The following is a 23,095-nucleotide window of genomic DNA, read 5'->3' as shown; positions in this document are numbered from 1 at the left end:
TGCAAAACCCGTCGCACACCAGAATATACAATAAACACCTACATACAACACACAATCTCCAACAAGGAAATGAGGGGAAACAGAGGGTTAAATAGACAACATGTGTGGGAGAAATTATATACATGATTTTGGTAACACAAGAGAAAAATACACTTATGGGTTCATTTCCTGTTCTGGTAAAATGCATTTTCTATTGTATAGTGCAGGAAGCAGTTAAAGGCCCTGGGGGTATGGGACACTAAAAATGCATACACATAGACGCCTAGACCAGCTGGACATACAAAGATCAGAGGTTGTCTAAGGAGGGGGTCAGCCAAATGACCAACTGATGGATTACAGACATCAATCGCATCACAGGGGAGACACATAAATCTGTTTGATCTTAGACAACCATATGAAGAGAAGGCGACCAGGGCAGCTGGACACACTAAAGACTAGAGATAAAAAAGACACATACAACGGGACACAGAGTTAATTACAGGGTCTAAACACAGGCCACAGGAAAGAGGGACGTCTTTAGGTCAAAGCAAGGGTCTTGTCATCATTATAATCTGACGGAAAGCAGATGTGGGCGTTACTGGGCTGAACAAGCAGGATGCACAGATTGGGAGGTAACTGTATTTGCATTGGGGGATGAACTGATGATGTATGTGTGGGTATAAAATGAAGAGTGAGAGCTCTGAAAAGGTGTGGGTCCCGCGGGGCTCTCCGGCTTGTTATACTGTTTTATTAAAGCCTGATTGATTTCACAAAGTTCTGGTATGCGTTATATTTGAACCGATTTGCCACTACCCATGTAATTGATGGGATTGAAACCAGGTGTGTAGGAAGACAAGTCGAAACCAACGGAAAATGAAAAATGGATCAATGATGGCTAGAAGGTCAGTGACGTTGACCGCCGAACACCGCCCGAACAAGGAGAGGGACCGACTTCCGCGGAACTTGTGACAGGCAGGCAGAGGTCAATAATCCAGATCAGAGTCCATAAGGTACAGAACAGCAGGCAGTCTTGGGGTCAGGGAAGGCAGAGGTCAATAATCCAGAGTGGGGTGACAAGGTACAAAACGGCAGGCAGGCTCAGGGTCAGGGCAGGCAGAATGGTCAAAACTGGAAAACTAGAAAACAGGAACTAGAAACAGATGGGAGCAAGGGAAAAAAACGCTGGTAGGCTTGACTAACAAAACGAACTGGTAACAGACAACAGAGAACACAGGTATAAATACACTGGGGATAATGGGGAAGATGAGCAACACCTGGACGGGGATGGAGACAAGCACAAAGACAGGTGAAACAGATCAGGGTGTGACAATTTGTCAAAAAGTATTGCTTTTTGTTTTTACACCTACTGATCATTTCAAAATAATATTTCAATTATATCTTAAACAATGTGAAGAGGGGTTTGTTCTTCACCCACTTCATTTTATGGATAAAGAATCTGCTATGAAAAATAAACAAATTAATAATGAAAGTTAAATTGGGTTCATATAATTTAGATCAAAATAAAAAATCATATCAGTCTTTCAAATTAACATTAATCGTAGTTTCTTTTAAAATAAAATCGTATAACTCCAAAATAAGAACAGTCCCAAAATAAATGGTCAAGTGTCTCTGGGTCACAACCACAAAATACACATTTGTTATCAATAGCTATTTTGAATCTGTATATAGTAAAGTTCTTTAAAGGGGTGGTTGACTGTTGTTAGTACAGAAAGCTCTAATCAACCCTTAAAGAGATGGGTGGGGCTAAAGCTTAAGAGGGTGTGAACGATGCTGAATGGGTGTAGACAAAGAATGGCTCTCCAGTAGTAGTACCAAAATATTCACAAGGCCATTTTCTCAAATGTGAGTTTACAAGTTTATGAACTTTGAAAGAAAAATTACTTCCCTATTGTTCCTCAACTGTAGTGTATGATATACAATTTTGTAGCTCTGAGTCTCTACTTTTATCCAAAATACACAATTTAAAATGTTGCTACATAAGACCGATTTGAGCATGTCGGTCACAAATAGTTGAAGTACAAAAGGGAAAATAAATAAACATAAATATAGGTTGTATTTATAATGGTGTTTGTTCTTCACTGTTTTCCCTTTTCTTGTGGCAACAGGTCACAAGTATTGCTGCTGTGATTGCACACTATTTCACTCAATAGATATGGGAGTTTATCAAAATTTGATTTGTTTTTGAATTCTTTGTGGGTCTGTGTAATCTGTGGGAAATATGTGTCTCTAATATGGTCATACATTTGGCAGGAGGTTAGGAAGTGCAGCTCAGTTTCCACCTAATTTTGTGGGCCGTGCACACAGCCTATCTTTGGCGGACTTTCTCAATAGCAAGGCTATGCTCACTGAGTCTCTACATAGTCAAAGATTTCCTTAATTTTGGGTCAGTCACAGTGGTCAGGTATTCTGCCACTGTGTACTCTCTGTTTAGGGCCAAATATAATTATAGTTTACTCAGTTCTTTTGTAAATTCTTTCCAATGTGTCAAGTAATTATCTTTATGATTTCTCATGATTTGGTTGGGTCTATTTGTGTTGCTGTCCTTACCTGTGGCGCTGATGTTTAGGCAGAGGTATGCATAGTTGCTCTAGGGCAACGGTGTCTAGATAGAATTTGTATTTGGGGTCCTGGCAACTGGACCAGTTTTGGAACACCATTATATTTGTCTTACTGAGATTTACTGTCAGGGCCCAGGTCTCATAGAATCTGTGCAGAAGATCTAGGTGCTGCTGTTGGCCCTCCTTAGTTGGGAACAGAAGCACCAGATTATCAGCAAATAGTAGACATTTGCCTTCAGATTCTAGTAGGGTGAGGCCAGGTGTGGGGGCCGGCTGTTCTAGTGTCCTCGCCAAATTGTTAATATACAGTTGAAGTCAGAAGTTACACATACACTTAGGTTGGAGTCATTAAAACGTGTTTTTCAACCACTCCACAAATTTCATGTTAACTATAGTTTTGGCAAGTCGGTTAGGACATCTACTTGTGCATGACACAAGTCATTTTTCCAACAATTGTTTACAGACAGATTATTTCACTTATAATTCACTGGATCACAATTACAGTGGGTCAAAAGTTTGGTAAATTCCAGAAAATTATGTCATGGCTTTAGAAGCTTCTGATAGGCTAATTGACATAATTTGAGTCAATTGGAGGTGTACCTGTGGATGTATTTCAAAGCCTACCTTCAAACTCAGTGCCTCTTTGCTTGACATCATGGGAAAATCAAATGAAATCAGCCAAGACCTCAGAAAAAAAATTGTAGACCTCCACAAGTCTGGTTCATCCTTGGGAGCAATTTTCAAATGCCTGAAGGTACCACGCTCATCTGTACAAACAATAGTACGCAAGTATAAACACCATGGGACCAAGCAGCCGTCATACCGCTCAGGAAGAGACGCGTTCTGTTTCCTAGAGATTAACGTACTGTGGTATAAATCCCAGAACAACCGCAAAGGACCTTGTGAAGATGCTGGAGGAAACGGGTACAAAAGTATCTATATCCACAGTAAAACGAGTCCTATATCGACATAACCTGAAAGGCCGCTCAGCAAGGAAGAAGCCACTGCTCCAAAACCGCCATAAAAAAGCCAAACTACGGTTTGTAACTGCCCTTGGGGACAAAGATCATACTTTTTGGAGAAATGTCCTCTGGTTGTCATGTTTTGTCATTAATTATCATGTCTTGTCCCTGTGCTTCCCCTTCTATTCGTTTCCCTCTGCTGGTCTTATTAGGTTCTTTCCCTCTTTCTATCCCTCTCTCTTCCCCTCCCTCTCTCACTCTCTCGCTCTCTCTTCTCTCTATCGTTCCGTTCCTGCTCCCAGCTGTTCCTATTCCCCTAATCATCATTTAGTCTTCCCACACCTGTTCCCGATCCTTTTCCCTGATTAGAGTCCCTATTTCTCTCCCTGTTTTCCGTACCTGCCCTGTCGGATCCTCATCTATAATTCACCGTGCTGTGTCTATGTTTTGCCCTGTCGTGTCGTGTTTCCCTCAGATGCTGCGTGGTGAGCAGGTGTCTGAGTCTGCTAGGTTCAAGTGCCTTCCCGAGGCAACCTGCAGTTCTCGATCAAGTCTCCAGTCTGTTCTCGTCTTTACGAGTAGTATAATGCTTTTTGTTTTGTAAAGTTTCTTACTGGATTAAAAACTCTGTTTTCGCCAAGTCGCTTTTGGGTCCTCATTCACCTGCATAACACTGGTCTGATGAAACAAAAATAGAACTGTTTGGCCTAATGACCATTGTTATGTTTGGAGGGAAAAGGGTGACGCTTGCAAGCTGAAGACACCATCCCACCATAGGTTTTCTATTGCCAAGTTTACACTTTCATTATTACAGTGAAACCTTTTGTTTCCAGAAAATTATCTGGAAACAGGGATTGAATTTGTTGTTGCCTATTTGTTTTATGGTAGATTTCCACACAATTTTCCTTCCTTCTATAGCATTTCTTAATATTATTCAATTGTTTTTTCTTGATACCTCATAATTTAAAATAGCTCTGTTCAAGTAGAGTGTGAATGTGCTGTGATCTGATAGGAGTGTCAGTGGAACTGACTGAATGCTCTAAGAGACTCTGGGTTGAGGTCAGTGATAAAGTAGTCTACAGTACTATTGCCAAGAGATGAGCTATAGGTGTACCTACCATAAGAGTCCCCTCGAAGTCTACCATTGACTATGTACGCACTTACCCAGAGCTGCAGGAGTCATGACCCGTTTTTGTTGGTTATGTTGTCCTAGTTGTGTCTAGGGGGGCATATGGGGGAGGGAATGCTGTCACTTCCAGGTAGGTGTTTGTCCTCCTGTGTGCTGAGGGTGTCGGGTTCTTGTCCAGTTCTAGCATTTAGGTCGCCACAGACTAATACATGGCCCTGAGCCTGGAAATTGTTGATCTCCCTCTCTAGGATGGAGAAGCCTATCATTGTTTAAATATGGGGATTCTATTGGGGGTATATAAGTAGCACACATGAGGACATTTTCTCTGATGAGATAATTTCCTTATTCATTTCTCGCCAGATGTAAAATGTTCCTGTTTTGACTAATTTAATAGAGTGGGTTAGGTCTGCTCTATACCAATTTAACATACCCCCTGAATCTCTTCCCTGATTCATACCTGGTAGTTTGGTGGATGGGAATACCAGCTCTCTATAACCTAGAGGGCAACCAGTGGGTCCGCCTCCTTTATACCATGTTTCTTGTAGGATGACAATGTCTGTATTTCCAATTTCTTTGATGAAGTCTGTGTGCCTGCTCTTTATGCCAAAGGCAGATGACCTCAGACTTTGTATATTCCAGGATGAAATAGTAAAAGCTTTGTGTTCCATAGTGTCTAGTGTTGTTTATGTGTGGTTTAGGCCCGGAACATCACAGTAGGTGTGAGCAGATCATGTAGAGCATCTGATACATAGCTGTTAGGTCGCAGGATGGGGCTTGGGCACGGCCTGAGCATACTGTATGTCCTGCTTTCATGTTGAAGTTCTTGCCGCAGTGGCAGGGGCAGGGGTCATGGGGTCATGGGGTGGGCAGAAGGGGCATAGATCTGATATGGGAGGGGCTATATAGGGCTTAGCAAGGGGTGTCATTGCTTGAGGTGGTCTTAGCTGGTTGGGGTGTGGCTGGTGATGCTGTGGTCTGGGTGTAGGTCCTCTTGGTGGGCGTTCTCTCAGTGCAGGTCCTTTGGGAGGGGGTCTTGCTGGTCTTGGCATGGTGTCCGTTGCTCCTGTGTGAGGTGCTGGGGCTACGGTTGAGGGTTACATCGTTCAGGGTCCTGGCAAAAGTTGAGATTGCTGCATTGTAGAGGTGGTCCTGCTCTCTCTCTCTCCCTCTCATATCCAGTCAGGCTGTTGATAGAGCAGCTGAGACAACTTACTAATGACCATGCTGTTTGAGTGTGTGTGCGTGCATGCATGTGTGGGTTGTCCTGATGATAGTGTGAGTGCAGCTGTGTATGTTCATGGAGCCTGCTGGTGACCCCAGTCAGAGTCAGTCAGTCAACCCCCCCACTCTACTCTAGTACTCTGTGTGTGACCTGAACGGCTGGCCTCACTCTGCCTCATTAGTTACATCTGAGCTCCAGCTAAGGGTGTTACAATGCTCTTATCACACACAATCATACACAGTAAATAAAGCCTGGCTAGTTTAGCTTGTGTTTATTTCGCTTTGTTTTACCATCAAACAAAGAGACTTCCAAGGGAATCTGATAGCCCCAACTGTGAATCATACTCTATCTCCATGGCTGGCCTGTCATTAGGCAGTTCCCAGCCCTCCCTGTCTCTCCTCCAATGTAGTTCACACCAACACTTACCTCCACTAAATCCTCACCACTTTGACAATCTTCACAACAATGCCACTGATGTCACCATGTTTCATTTGAATGTAGTCTTTAAGTTAGTTTGGAACACTGTTAAAGAACATTCTCAATACCTAGTTTATAAGACCACTTGAGACTGGATTCAGACTGGATTATCCTTTAAGCCTCTGATTTTCCATTCCCAGACCTTCAAACAGTCACCATGTCAGTGTGAGTGTTGTGGGTGGTAGACAGTGTCAGTGGTGGGTGGTAGACTGTGTAACTAACCAGAGCGGCATTGAGATCTACTGACCCAGCCTGAGTTTTGGCTGGAGTTGTTAAATTCAGCTTGGGTTATACCAGCACCCGACTCAACATAGATAAGGCCAAGGGGCTGGCCAGGGTCATCTTACTACCCCCGTCCCCCTTCGCCCCACAGTCTGTTTGTGTGTGTGTGTGTGTGTGTGTGTGTGTGTGTGTGTGTGTGTGTGTGTGCGCGCGTGTGTGTTGCTCCAGTTGCCCCAGACTGTAACCTACTCTACCGTCAGACCAAACAGTTGCTCACATCACTTCACTGAATTCATGCAGCATAGAGTGAGACAGTTTCTGACTGTCTCTGACTGCATGTCAACAATGGTCAACAGCAGTCGTGCAGGTCAGTCCCGTTGAGATACAGGAGGTCGCATTAGGAGGGGAGCCAGGATTCCCATACAGGGAATTCTCATTGGGACTTCTTTGTTACTGTGTACTCTTCAGACACAATTACAATGGGTTTTGGAATAGCTTAAAGTGCTGTTATCTTTTATGTGGCTCATGTAGTTTTTGTCATTCAATTGGAGCTAATGATTCTGAGCTGCGTAAATGATCTGATAAACTAATTATCAGAGGGGAAAATAATTTCAAACCCACCCACTACATTAAACTACCCTGTCCCGCCATGGATCCTGGGATTAATAGCAGAGACTTGGCATGTGCTGTGTATTTATATTGTTATTGGAGTGAATTACACCGTGTCCAAAGTAGATGGAAACATAGTGAACATAAGAGATGATTTCTTGCTTTTTATGCTGAACATAGAGAATATGTAATCAATCATTGGCATGGTTATAACAGAAGGTTGGTTCATGTTGAGCAGTGGTCAGCAACCTGTCTAAGCTGAGATCACTTTCTGAGTCTTATTACAGGCCGGGATCTACCGCTCAGAAAAACGGAAGCCTACTAACCTATTAAAAACAGTTCTGTAGAAATTAGATTTGTGCAGTAGGCTATCAGTTCAAAACATTATCACTGCATATTGGCTAGTCTTGAATTTCCCTTCCAATGTTGTTCTTCTCAGACCAAAATTATATTTCAAAACGTAATGTATATGATCACATTAGTAATATAAAGTTAAAGTGTACAAATATTTGGGTGTGTGGGTTGATGATAAGCTGAGCTTCACTGTGCATGTAGAGAACTTGATAAGGAAGCTCAAGCTGAAAATATTTTATTACCGGCGTAAGGCTTGTTTTTCTTTTGAGGCCAGGAAGGAGCTGGTACGATGTACATTACTGTCGGTTTTATATTTTAGTGATGTTATATATATGCAGGCCTCAGCCACTACCCTGAGAGCACTTGATTCAGTGTATTTTTTAAATTTATTTTATTTATTTCACCTTTATTTAACCATATAGGCAAGTTGAGAACAAGTTCTCATTTACAATTGCGACCTGGCCAAGATAAAGCAAAGCAGTTCGACAGATACAAAGACACAGAGTTACACATGGAGTAAAACAAACATACAGTCAATAATACAGTATAAACAAGTCTATATACAATGTGAGCAAATGAGGTGAGAAGGGAGGTAAAGGCAAAAAAGGCCATGGTGGCAAAGTAAATACAATATAGCAAGGAAAACACTGGAATGGTAGTTTTGCAATGGAAGAATGTGCAAAGTAGAAATAAAAATAATGGGGTGCAAAGGAGCAAAATAAATAAATAAATTAAATACAGTTGGGAAAGAGGTAGTTGTTTGGGCTAAATTATAGGTGGGCAATGTACAGGTGCAGTAATCTGTGAGCTGCTCTGACAGTTGGTGCTTAAAGCTAGTGAGGGAGATAAGTGTTTCCAGTTTCAGAGATTTTTGTAGTTCGTTCCAGTCATTGACAGCAGAGAACTGGAAGGAGAGGCGGCCAAAGAAAGAATTGGTTTTGGGGGTGACTAGAGAGATATACCTGCTGGAGCGTGTGCTACAGGTGGGAGATGCTATGCTGACCAGCGAGCTGAGATAAGGGGGGACTTTACCTAGCAGGGTCTTGTAGATGACATGGAGCCAGTGGGTTTGGCGACGAGTATGAAGCGAGGGCCAGCCAACGAGAGCGTACAGGTCGCAATGGTGGGTAGTATATGGGGCTTTGGTGACAAAACGGATTGCACTGTGATAGACTGCATCCAATTTGTTGAGTAGGGTATTGGAGGCTATTTTGTAAATGACATCGCCAAAGTCGAGGATTGGTAGGATGGTCAGTTTTACAAGGGTATGTTTGGCAGCATGAGTGAAGGATGCTTTGTTGCGAAATAGGAAGTCAATTCTAGATTTAATTTTGGATTGGAGATGTTTGATATGGGTCTGGAAGGAGAGTTTACAGTCTAACCAGACACCTAAGTATTTGTAATTGTCCACGTATTCTAAGTCAGAGCCGTCCAGAGTAGTGATGTTGGACAGGCGGGTAGGTGCAGGTAGCGATCGGTTGAAGCATTTAGTTTTACTTGTATTTAAGAGCATTGGAGGCCACGGAAGGAGAGTTGTATGGCATTGAAGCTTGCCTGGAGGGTTGTTAACACAGTGTCCAAAGAAGGGCCAGAAGTATACAGAATGGTGTCGTCTGCGTAGAGGTGGATCAGAGACTCACCAGCAGCAAGAGCGACCTCATTGATGTATACAGAGAAGAGAGTCGGTCCAAGAATTGAACCCTGTGGCACCCCCATAGAGACTGCCAGAGGTCCGGACAGCAGACCCTCCGATTTGACACACTGAACTCTATCAGAGAAGTAGTTGGTGAACCAGGCGAGGCAATCATTTGAGAAACCAAGGCTGTCGAGTCTGCCGATGAGGATGTGGTGATTGACAGAGTCGAAAGCCTTGGCCAGATCAATGAATACGGCTGCACAGTAATGTTTCTTATCGATGGCGGTTAAGATATCGTTTAGGACCTTGAGCGTGGCTGAGGTGCACCCATGACCAGCTCTGAAACCAGATTGCATAGCAGAGAAGGTATGGTGAGATTCGAAATGGTCGGTAATCTGTTTGTTGACTTTTTTTCTAAGACCTTAGAAAGGCATGGTAGGATAGATATAGGTCTGTAGCAGTTTTGGTCAAGAGTGTCCCCCCCTTTGAAGAGGGGGATGACCACAGCTGCTTTCCAATCTTTGGGAATCTCAGACGACACGAAAGAGAGGTTGAACAGGCTAGTAATAGGGGTGGCAACAATTTCGGCAGATAATTTTAGAAAGAAAGGGTCCAGATTGTCTAGCCCGGCTGATTTGTAGGGGTCCAGATTTTGCAGCTCTTTCAGAACATCAGCTGAACGGATTTGGGAGAAGGAGAAATGGGGAAGGCTTGGGCGAGTTGCTGTTGGGGGTGCAGTGCTGTTGACCGGGGTAGGAGTAGCCAGGTAGAAAACATGGCCAGCCGTGGAAAAATGCTTATTGAAATTCTCAATTATGGTGGATTTATCAGTGGTGACAGTGTTTCCTATCATCAGTGCAGTGGGCAGCTGGGAGGAGGTGTTCTTATTCTCCATGGACTTTACAGTGTCCCAGAACGTTTTTGAGTTAGTGTTGCGGGAAGCGAATTTCTGCTTGAAAAAGCTAGCCTTGGCTTTTCTAACTGCATTACAGCAAATATATATATATATATATATATAGTGTGACTGCAGTCAACTGTAAATGTAAGAATGTGTGCGTGTCTCACCAGTGTCTGAAAGCAACAGTAGAGCTGAGTGAGGTAGGGGTGGCAGCCAGCTAGTGACAGCACTCTCTTCTCTGTCATAGTGCACTCAACAGACAGCAGAGGTGTATTTAAAGGGCAAGTTGGTTAGGATGATATCTATGAGGGTGCTGTCATGTTTTGTCTTATATTGTCTTGTCATTTTGCTTTTCCTTCTGTTCGTTTTCCCCCTGCTGGTCTTTTTAGGTTCGTTACCCTTTTTCTCTCTCCCTCTCTCTCTCTCTTCTCTCTATCGTTCCGTTCCTGCTCCCAGCTGTTCCTATTCCCCCAATCAATCATTTAGTCTTCCCACACCTGTTCCCTATCTTTTCCCCTGATTAGAGTCCCTATTTCTCCCCTTGTTTTCCGTTCCTGTCCTGTCGGATCCTTGTATATTGTTCACCGTGCTGTGTCTTTGTATCGCCCTGTCGTGTCGTGTTTCCCTCAGATGCTGCGTGGTGAGCAGGTGTCTGAGTCTGCTACGGTCAAGTGCCTTCCCGAGGCAACCTGCAGTTTATGATCGAGTCTCCAGTCTGTTCTCGTCATTACGAGTGGAATTGTTCTTTATGCTTTATTTACCGCTCCGATTTGTCTAGGAGTATTGAATATTTACGTTACTGGATTAAAGACTCTGTTTTCGCCAAGTCGCTTTTGGGTCCTCATTCACCTGCATAACAGGTGCCCGTGTTTAAGGCTTTGGGGAGGTACCTGGTAGGTTCATTGATGATTTGTGTGAGATTGAGGGAATCAAGTTTAGATTGTAGGATGGCTGGGGTGTTAAGCATGTTCCAGTTTAGGTCACCTAGCAGCACGAGCTCTGAAGATAGATGGGGGGCAATCAATTCACATATGGTGTCAGAGGGTGGTCTATAGCAGGTGGCAACGGTGAGAGACTTGTTTTTAGAGAGGTGGATTTTTAAAAGTAGAAGTTCAAATTGTTTATGTACAGACCTGGATAGTAGGACAGAACTCTGCAGGCTATCTTTGCAGTAGATTGCAACACCACCCCCTTTGGCAGTTCTATCTTGTCTGAAAATGATGTAGTTTGGAATTAAAATTTCAGAATTTTTGGTCGTCTTCTTAAGCCAGGATTCAGACACAGCTAGAACATCCGGGTTGGCAGAGTGTGCTAAAGCAGTGAATAGAACAAACTTAGGGAGGAGGCTTCTAATGTTAACATGCATGAAACCAAGGCTATTACGGTTACAGTCGTCAAAAGATAGCGCCTGGGGAATAGGAGTGGAGCTAGGCACTGCAGGGCCTGGATTCACCTCTACATCGCCAGAGGAACATAGGAGGAGTAGAATAAGGGTGCGGCTAAAAGCAATAAGAATTGGTCGTCTAGAACGTCTGGAACAGAGAGTAAAAGGAGGTTTCTGGGGGCGATAAAATAGCATCAAGGTATAATATACAGACAAAGGTATGGTAGGATGTGAATACAGTGGAGGTAAACCTAGGTATTGAGTGATGAAGAGAGAGATATTGTCTCTAGAAACATCATTGAAACCAGGAGATGTCATTGCATGTGTGGGTGGTGGAACTAATAGGATGGATAAGGTATAGTGAGCAGGATGGGCGTTCAGGTAACGTCGCGACGGAGGAGCCAGCCGGATAACTCCTTCGGGTAGATAACGTCGGCAGTCCAGTTGTGAAGGCCCGGTGGGGCTCCGCGTAGGCAGTAAAACGGGTCCGGATAGTTGACTGCAGCCCAGGAGTGATTGATGGAACTCAGGAGTGATTGACGGAGCTGGCTAGCTCCGGAATAATTGATGTTTGCTCCGGAATCGACGAAAGCCGATAGTCACACGGATAGCAGCTAGAAAGCTGTGAGATCCAGGTATGAATGTCCAGAGAGCAGTTGAAATCCAGGGACATGGAGAGAAAAATTGGTCCGGTATGTTCCGTTCCGAGCCGCGCTGCGCCGTACAAAACTGGCGATAGATTTTCGAGCTAAAGGATAGCTGATGACCACAAACCGTGGTTAGCTGAATACTAACGATTTGCCAGTAAAGAAGCTAACTAGCTTCTGAACTAGCTTCTGATTAGCTTCTGGATTAGCTTCTGGGCTAGCTCCTGGCTAGCTTCTGGCTAGTTTCTGGCTAGCTTCTTGGAGGATTACAGATTTGAGGTAAATAATACTTTTTTCTAAATATAAATTGGTGAGGCGGGTTGCAGGAGAGTGTTTTGAAGATGAGTTGATGGAAAATAAAAATAAAATGTATGTGAAAAAAGTTGTAAAATATATATATATATATATATATATATATATATATATATATATATATATATATATATATATATATATATACGGGTCACGACAAGACGAGGACAAAAGACGTCTGAACTGCTATGCCATCTTGGAAAACCAGACCGTATCATGCAGCCCTCAGGTTCATTACAAATCAGAAATGTCTAACACATCATTGTGATCTCGACAGCGCTGTTGACTGGTCGTCATTGACCTTGTGTAGGCTTAAACACTGGTATACACTAATTTATAAGGCCATATTGGGTAAAATGCCATTTTATCTCTGTTCTTTTTTAGTCAGGTCAGTAAATAAATATCAATTACGGTCCATTCTGATTTGCTTCTAACAGTACCAAAAAATTGAACATTTTAAAATGTGATGGTCTAGTTTCGTTGGTGGAGTTTAAACACTTGATCGATGTATATATCATAGAAGAGTGTAATTGTTTTTAGTCCAGCTGTTTTAGTCAAGATGTTTGTGTTTTTAATGTAATATGTAATTGTTGTACTGTATGTGTGTTTATAGTTTTGTTTAATGTTGTGTTAGTGTATGTAAGTTGTTTTGTCTGAAACATTCCCCCTGCTGCTATTGGACCAGGTCTCTCTTGGAAAAGAGAGAACATCTCTTTTGAAAATCTGTCCAAAACCACCAGAATGGTGGTGAAACCGTCAGATGAGGGGAGATCGGTAACAAAGTCAATGGACAAATGATACTTGGGATGATGAGGCACTGGAAGGTGAAGGAATTTCCCTGCTGGAGCATGCCGGGGACACTTAGTTTGGGCACACACAGAACAGGAGTTGACGTAGCAAGTAATGTCCTGCATCAAGGTGGGCCACCAATACTTTTTGGAGAGTGATCATATAGTAAGAGTGATCTCAGGATGTCCAGCGACAACATCTGTGTGCCCAGGTCAACAGTCGCTCCCTTATCCCCATGGGAACGTAGATGCACTCAGGAGGACAGGTAGCAGGTTCCCTCTCCAGAGCCTGGCGAATGTCCACATCTACTTCCCAGACCACAGGCTCTACGACATGAGAGGGAACAGGGATACAGGTCCTCCGTCATTCGGGTGACCAGTCCGTGATTCTCATCCTCGACCACGGGATGGTGGGGTTATGGCGTTAGAGCCCTGGGAGGCCGAGAATTATCTTGTGAGCTGGTGCACTAGTGATGAAGAAGGGGAGGTTTCCCTGATGAATGGACTCCACGGTGAGGTTGAGTGGTGTGGGGATGTGTGTGATGGTTTCGGATCCTAGTGGCTGATTATCAAGGGCTTGAACTGGAAACAGAGAGGACAGAGGGTATGAGGGATGTTCAGAGAGGAGGCAAGGGTCTGGTCAATAAAGTTCCCCATGGCAACGGAATCCACTAGCACTGTAGAGACAGTACATGAGGGACAGCCAGCTAGTGTGATCGACTCTAAAAAGGGTTTAACAGAAACTGATGAAGATGATATACTCACACCTGCTCCAGGAGGTGGAAGATCACTTGACTATCCCTCTGCTCTGGTGGATCCTGAGTTGGGATGTACTGGACCACAATAGAGACAGAGCCTCAGCTGTCTCCGTCTGCATCGCTCGCCGCGGGGAGGCGTGTGACCCCTACCTCCAGTGGTTCAGGCTCTGCTACAGTGTTCACGGAGGGAGGAAGAGGCGATGTGGGTACCGACCAGTAGATTATCCAACCAGATGGCCATCGCGATGAGTGCATCCAAGGAGAGGATGTCATCACAACATGCCTGTTCCGTTTCGACCTGCTTGCGCAGTCCTCTTCGGAATAGCGTATGGAGCACCGGCTCATTCCATTCACTGGATGCTGCTACTGTCTGGAAGGTGAGCGCGTATTAGGCAGCGGTCTGGTCTTCCTGCCGTAGTTGGAGTAGGCGCTCACCCCCCTCTCTGCCCTCCGGTGGATGATCAAAAATATTGAACAATGAACCCCATACGAAGCCAAATCCTCATCTCCTCTCTCCCAGACAGCCATAGCCCATCTCCAACGCCCGCCCAGTCAGCAGAGAAATAACTGTGACAACCTTGGACCTCTCATGGTGGGGGCTCCCACCAGATGCGCATAGAGGGAGCACTGGAGTAGGAAGCCACGGGATTTAGATGGAGTTCCATCATATTTATCCAGGAGGGACAATCGGGCATCGCTGACCTGGGCGGACTGCTGAATGGACTGATGTGCTGGGTCGACTGGTGGCAGAGTATCCTCCGCTAGTGAAAGGCAACGCCTCTCGGGCATGTTCGAGACGTTGAAGACTGCGAAGGTATCCTTGTTGGTCGACCCTCTGGGAGATGTCCGGATGCTTCCATTTGATAAGGCAGTATTCTGTAACGTGGATACTGGGAGTTGGGAAGCAAGTGAAGGTGGTGAGTTTATTAATAAACAAACATCGCACAGTAGAAGATACACGAGTAGAGCACAGGCATGAAACACATAGTCAATACTGTCTGGGGAATGGATCTAAGGGAGCGACTGATATAGGAAAGGTAATCAGTGAAGTGATGGAGTCCAGATGTGCCTGTTGATGTAGTGTAGGAGGGCGTAATGATGAATGCCAGGTGCACGTAATGATGAATGCCAGGGCCGGTGGTTAGTAAACCAGCAACATTGACTGCCCGGAGGGGAGGAGCGGGAGTAGACATGACACTGTTTATGTGTCAGTAACCAAACATATTGTATTTTCAGGTGTATAGCTGGTATACAGGCTGGTATACAAAATCGAAAGTAAAAAATGCAAAAACTAAACTTAAGACCAGGAAGACTATAAATAGCGCACATAGAACATATCTATTGCTTCATAGACTTGCTTTTAATGCGAATGACAGATCTATAATAAATCTGCTTCTTACAGTAACTCTGTCCAGAGGTCCCATTGAAAAATTGAAGACATTTTATTAGCCCAGATACGACAGCTCTGCTTATAGCTCCGAAGCAACTTTGCAGCATTTGTTTTTGTTATGTGTTATTTCTGACATTATTAGCCCAGAAAATGTTATTATTGTTATTACATACAACCGGAAAAAACTTTTGGATATCAGAGCGGCAGTAACTCAGCATTACGACCAGTAATACAACGTTCTTTGAACTGATTTTAACAAAGCTAATCTGAGGAAAATGCTACCAAAGTTATATCAACACACTGTAGTACTCAAATATTGGACCACTGCTAATCAATTTTTTTGAAATGCCTACAAGGCCCTCCCTTCGGCAAATCTGATCACGACTCCATTTTGCTCTTCCCTTCCTATAGGCAGAAACTCAAACAGGAAGTACCCAGTGCTATGGACTATACAATGCAGGTCTGACCAATCAGAATCCATACTCCAAGATTGTTTTGAACATGCTGACTGGGATATGTTCCGGGTAGCCTCTGAAAACAATATCGATGAATACACAGATACGGTTCATCAGGAAATGTATAGGAGTTGTATAGGAGTTGTTGTACCCACCGTGACTATTAAAACATACCCAAACCAGAAACAGTGGATAGATGGATAGAGTGGATAGATGGCAGGGTCTACAGACTACAAAGGGAAAACCGGCCATGTCGCGGACACCGACATCTTGCTTCCAGATAAGCTAAACATCATTTTCGCCCGCTTTGAGGATAACACAGTGCGACCAACGGGGCCAGCTACCAAGGACTGTGGGCTCTCGTTCTCCATGCCTGATGTGAGTAATACATTTAAGTGTTAACCCTCGCAAGGCTGTCGGCCCAGGCAGTATCCCTAGCTGCGTCTTCAGAGCATATGCAGACCAGCTGGCTGGGGTGTTTACGGACATATTCAATCTCTCTCTATCCCAGTCTGTTGTCCCCACATGCTTCAATATGTCCACCATTGTTCCTGCACCCAAGAAAGCAAAGGTAACTGAACTAAATTACTATCTCCCCGTAGCATTCACTTCTGTCATCATGAAGTGCTTTGAGAGACTAGACAAGGATCATATCAGCTTTAACTTACTGTCACCCTAGACCCACTTCAATTCGCTTATCGCCCCCAATAGATCCACAGATGATGCAATCGTCATCGCACTGCACAGTGCCCTATCCCATCTGGACAAGAGGAACACCAATGTAAGAATGCTGTTTGTTGACTTTAGCTCAGCATTCAACACCATAGTACCCTCCACGCTCACCATTAAGCTCGGAGCCTTGGGTCTGAACCCCGCCCTGTGCAACTGGGTGCTGGACTTCCTGCCGGGCCGCCCCCAGATGGTGAAGGTAGGAAACAACACCTCCACTTCGCTGATCCTCAACACAGGTGGACTACAAGGAGCTCAGCACCCTCCTGTACTCCCTGTTCACCCATGACTGCGTTGCCACGCATGCCTCCAACTCAATCATCAAGTTTGCAAACGACACAACAGTAGTAGGCTTGATTACCAACAATGACATGACAGCCTACAGGGGGAGGAGGTGAGGGCCCTGGGAGTGTGGTGCCAGGAAAATAACCTCTCACTCAACATCAACAAAACAAATGAGCAGATCATGGACTTCATGAATCAGCAGAGGGAGCATCCCTCTATTCACATCAATGGGAACGCAATTGCGAAGGTGGAAAGCTTCAAGGTCCTCGGCGTACACATCGCTGACAAACTGAAATGGTTCACCCACACAGACCGTGTGGTGAAAAGAAGGCGCAATAGCGCCTATTCAGCCTCAGGAGGATGAAGAAATTTGGCTTGGCACCTAAAATCCTCACATCTTTTAAAGATGCACAATTGAGAGCAGCCTGCTGGGCTGTATCACTGCCTGGTATGACAACTTCACCGCCTGCAACCACAGGATTCTCCAGAGTGTGGTGCAGTCTGCCCAACACATCACTGGGGGCAAACTACCTGCCCTCCAGGACACCTACAGCATCCGATGTCACAGGAAGGCCAAAAAGATCATGGGCCACTTTAATAATGGAACACTAGTTACTGTTTACATATTTTACATTATACAGTATATACTGTATTCTAATCTATTCTATTCTACTGTATTTTAGTCTATGCCACTCCCACATTCCTAGTCCAAATATTTCTATATTCTCAATTCATTACATTACATTTAAGTCATTTAGCAGACGCTCTTATCCAGAGCGACTTACAAATTGGTGCATTCACCTTATGACATCCAGTGGAACAACCACTTTACAATAGTGCATCTAAATATTTTAAGGGGGGTGAGAAGGATTACTTTATCCTATCCTAGGTATTCCTTAAAGAGGTGGGGTTTCAGGTGTCTCCGGAAGGTGGTGATTGACTCCGCTGTCCTGGCGTCGTGAGGGAGTTTGTTCCACCATTGGGGAGCCAGAGGAACAGTTTTGACTGAGCTGAGCGGGAACTGTACTTCCTCAGTGGTAGGGAGGCGAGCAGGCCAGAGGTGGATGAACGCAGTGCCCTTATTTGGGTGTAGGGCCTGATCAGAGCCTGGAGGTACTGAGGTGCCGTTCCCCTCACAGTTAGGCAAGCACCATGGTCAGCGAATGCGAGCTTCAACTGGAAGCCAGTGGAGAGAGCGGAGGAGCAGAGACGTGAGAGAACTTGGGAAGGTTGAACACTAGACGGGCTGCGGCGTTCTGGATGAGTTGTAGGGGTTTAATGGCACAGGCAGGGAGCCCAGCCAACAGCGAGTTGCAGTAATCCAGACGGGAGATGACAAGTGCCTGGATTAGGACCTGCGCCGCTTCCTGTGTGAGGCAGGGTCGTACTCTGCGGATGTTGTAGAGCATGAACCTACAGGAACGGGCCACCGCCTTGATATTAGTTGAGAACGACAGTTTGTTGTCCATGATCACGCCAAGGTTCTTAGCGCTCTGGGAGGAGGACACAATGGAGTTGTCAACCGTGATGGCGAGATCATGGAACGGGCAGTCCTTCCCGGGAGGAAGAGCAGCTATCTTGCCGAAGTTCAGTGAGGTGGTGATCCGTCATCCACACTGATATGTCTGCCAGACATGCAGAGAGCCACCTGGTCATCAGAAGGGGGAAAGGAGAAGATTAATTGTGTGTCGTCTGCATAGCAATGATAGGAGAGACCATGTGAGGTTATGACAGAGCCAAGTGACTTGGTGTATAGCAGGGCCTAGAACAGAGCCCTGGGGGACACCAGTGGTGAGAGCGCGTGGTGAGGAGACAGATTCTCGCCACGCCATGGTCTTGTCCAAGCGTGGGCCGCGCGGAGATGCCCAACTCGGAGAGGGTGGAGAGGAGGATCTGATGGTTCACAGTATCGAAGGCAGCCAGGTGGATGAGAGCGAGAGAGAGCTTTAGGGGTGCGCCTCCGTGAGAGAAGAGCAGTCTCAGTTGAATGACTAGGAAACCTGGATTTGGATGAACACTGAGAGAGATAGCGGGAGAGCTGACCAAGGACGGCACGTTCAAGAGTTTTGGATGAGGTTTTTCAGAAGGGGTGCAACTCTGAAGTTGTATGGTCAGGAGAAGGAGGAGTGTGAGTTTAATGGCACAGGCAGGGAGCCCAGCCAACAGAGTTGCAGTTGAAGACTAGTCTTGAAACCTGACTGATTTGGATGATTCAGAGTGCCTGGACCAAGGACCGTTCAAGAGTTTTGGAGAGAAAAGAAAGAAGGGATACTGGTCTGTAGTTGTTGACATCGGAGGGATCAGTGTAGGTTTTTTCAGAAGGGGTGCAACTCTCGGCTCTCTTGAAGACGGAAGGGAACCAGCGGTCAGGGATAAGTTGATGAGCGAGGTGAGGTAAGGGAGAAGGTCTCCGGAAATGGTCTGGAGAAGAGAGGAGGGGATAGGGTCAGCGGGCAGGTTGTTGGGCGGCCGGCCGTCACAAGACGCGAGATTTCATCTGGAGAGAGAGGGGAGAAGAGGTCAGAGCACAGGGTAGGGCAGTGTGAGCAGAACCAGCGGTGTTGTTTGACTTAGCAAACGAGGATCGGATGTCGTCGATCTTCTTTTCAAAATGGTTGACGAAGTCATCTGCAGAGAGGGAGGAGGGGGAGGGGGAGGAGGATTCAGGAGGGAGGAGAATGTGGCAAAGAGCTTCCTAGGGTTAGAGGCAGATGCTTGGAATTTAGAGTGGTAGAAAGTGGCTTTAGCAGCAGAGACAGAGGAGGAAAATGTAGAGAGGAGGGAGTGAAAGGATGCCAGGTCCGCAGGGGCGAGTTTTCCTCCATTTCCGCTCGGCCTTCCGGAGCCCTGTTCTGTGAGCTCGCATTGAGTCGTCAAGCCACGGAGCGGGAGGGGAGGACCGAGCCGGCCTGGAAGATAGGGGACATAGAGAGTCAAAGGATGCAGAAAGGGAGGAGAGGAGGGTTGAGGAGGCAGAATCAGGAGATAGGTTGGAGAAGGTTTGAGCAGAGGGAAGAGATGATAGGATGGAAGAGGAGAGAGTAGCGGGGGAGAGAGAGCGAAGGTTGGGACGGCGCGATACCATCCGAGTAGGGGCAGTGTGGGAAGTGTTGGATGAGAGCGAGAGGGAAAAGGATACAAGGTAGTGGTCGGAGACTTGGAGGGGAGTTGCAATGAGGTTAGTGGAAGAACAGCATCTAGTAAAGATGAGGTCGAGCGTATTGCCTGCCTTGTGAGTAGGGGGGGAAGGTGAGAGGGTGAGGTCAAAAGAGGAGAGGAGTGGAAAGAAGGAGGCAGAGAGGAATGAGTCAAAGGTAGACGTGGGGAGGTTAAAGTCGCCCAGAACTGTGAGAGGTGAGCCGTCCTCAGGAAAGGAGCTTATCAAGGCATCAAGCTCATTGATGAACTCTCCGAATTCCATTCCTTTACTTTAAATGTGTGTGTTTTAGATAGTACTTGTTGGATATTACTGCACTGTTGGAGCTAAAAACACAAGCATTTTTCTACACCTGCAATAGCATCTGCTAAACATGTGTATGTGACCAACGGCATTTATTTGATTTGATGGGATTCGATTTTTGCGACTGCAATTGAAGAAACTTTAAAAGTTTTTGACATTTTCCAGATTGACTGACCTTCATGTCTTAAAGTAATGATGGATTGTCGTTTCTCTTTGCTTATTTGAGCTGTTCATGCCAGAATATGGACTTGGTCTTTTAAATAGGGCCATCTTCTGTATACCACTCCTACCTTGTCGCAACACAACTGACTGGCTCAAACGCATTAAGAAGGAAAGACATTGCACAAATTAACTATTAACAAGGCACATCTGTTAATTGAAATGCATTCCAGGTGACTACCTCATGAAGCTGATTGAGAGAATGCCAAGAGTATGCAAAGCTGTCATCAAAGCAAAGGTTGGCTACTTTGAAGAATCTAAAATATATTTTGATTTGTCAACTACATGATTCCATATGTGTTATTTCATCGTTTTGATGTCTTCACTATTATTCTACAATGTAGAAAATAGTAAAAAAATAAAGAAAAACCCTTGAATGAGTAGGTGTGTCCAAACGTTTGACTGGTGCTGTGTGTAGATAAACCGTGTCTCTCACTCACGCCTAAACACACGCACGCACGCACGCACGCACGCACGCACGCACGCACGCACGCACGCACGCACGCACGCACGCACGCACGCACGCACGCACGCACGCACGCACGCACGCACGCACACACACACACACACACACACACACACACACACACACACACACACACACACACACACACACACACACACACACACACACTTCTGGAGGCTAGATCTCCAACAGGGTCAGATTGCATGCGTGGGCTTGCCCCGGCTACCTCCAGAATGGCTGTCAGTACCGGGAGGGAGGGAGGCTCACCCTGTGTTGGCAGGGAACAGACTGTGCCGTACACTCTCTTCAGCAACGCCAAACACCCAGAGACTTCCAAGCCGGCAGGCAGGTAACCTGACCGCAGGTGTATGTCACAGTCACCCTGCACTGGGGGCCTAGAGCCTCACAAAGCTTACTCACTGGGATTGTTCCCACACACACCCTAACACATGCTATAGGCTCCATAATAACCTATATTAGCAGCTGACAGCTGATCTCTTATGATAGTGGTGTAGATTCACATGCTACTTAAAGTAGACAAACTGTGTTTTGACTAACTCTCTTGGTTTGCCATGGCTCAAGCCAAATCTGTTGATTGCACTCTTAAAGCTGTGATACTAAACTCAGAAAAAATGAAACGTCCTCTCACTGTCAACTGCGTTAATTTTCAGTAAACTTAACATGTGTAAATATTTGTATGAGCATAACAAGATTCAATAACAGAGACATAAACTGATCAAGTTCCACAGACATGTGACTAACATAAATGGAATAATGTGTCCCTGAACAAAGGGGGGTGGATCAAAAAGTAACAGTCAGTATCCGGTGTGACCACCAGCTGCATTAAAACTTCTTAGGGCTAGGCCCCTTTTTTCTCAATTTCCGCCTGAATGATGTTCCCAAAGTAAACTGCCTGTTGCTCAGGGCCTGAAGCTTATATGCATATAATTGGTACCATTGGAAAGAAAACACTTTGGAATTTGTAGAAATGTTAAAATAATGTAAGATAATATTACACAATAGATATGGTAGGAGAAAATCCAAAGAAAAACCAATTGTTTTGTTGTTGAGAGAGACCATCCTATTAGAATGCCAAGTGTATGGTCATACTGACTATTAGCTCCCTGGATGCAATTCCTATGGCTTCCACAGGGTGTCAGCATATGTTCAAGGTTTCAGACTTAAAAAACAAATAAGAAATATCAGTTTTAGTACAGGGACACAGTCATTCGTGTTTGCGCCCACCATGAAGACAGGACGCACCTGCTAAAATCCTATTGAACATGCTACATTTCGTATTGAACATGCTTCTTTCTGTAAGAAATATTATAGTTTGATTACATTTTAGGGTATGTGAGGAGTAAATAGAAATGTATTTTGACTTGTTGAAACAAAGTACAGAGGTAGATTTTTGGATTCCTTTCTCTGCATGTTGAACAAGTGGATTACTCAAATGGATGGTGCCAACTAAACTGACTTTTTGCGATATAAAGAAAGATTTTATCTAACAAAACGATGTTATAGCTGGGACCCTTTGGATGACAAAACAGAGTAAAACCTTCAAAAAGTAGGTGAAAATTTAATTGCTATTTGTGAATTTATGAAACCTGTGCCGGTGGAAAAATATTTTGATGTTGTCACGAATCCGACTGAGGGTGGCTTCCCTTCCCGGGCGGGTGGTGCTCGGCGGTCGTCGTCACCGGCCTTATTAGCTGCCACTGATTGTTTTTCCTCCCCCTCCTTGTATGTTTACTGGTAGCACCTGTTTATGTATGATTAGTTTGTCTTTATTAGACAGCCGGCCCGCCTGGTTGTTGTGCGGGATTATTTCAGATTACTTCGGCTCTGTTGTAGAGGTACGTGTTAGTGCCTGGTCGTGATTTTTTCCGTTGTACATTTTTCATTCCCTGTGTTTGGGGCCGTTACTATTGTGAGCACCCTGTGGTGCGTTGGTGCTATTAATATATAATAATAATAATAATATATGCCATTTAGCAGGCGCTTTTATCCAAAGCGACTTACAGTCATGTGTGCATACATTCTACGTATGGGTGGTCCCAGGAATCGAACCCACTACCCTGGCGTTACAAGCGCCATGCTCTACCAACTGAGCTACAGAAGGAGACGCACAGCAT

This window comes from Oncorhynchus gorbuscha, linkage group LG10 (assembly GCF_021184085.1).
Source record: "Oncorhynchus gorbuscha isolate QuinsamMale2020 ecotype Even-year linkage group LG10, OgorEven_v1.0, whole genome shotgun sequence".
Lineage (NCBI taxonomy): Eukaryota > Metazoa > Chordata > Actinopteri > Salmoniformes > Salmonidae > Oncorhynchus > Oncorhynchus gorbuscha.
Note: the sequence above shows the minus strand (reverse complement) of the source record.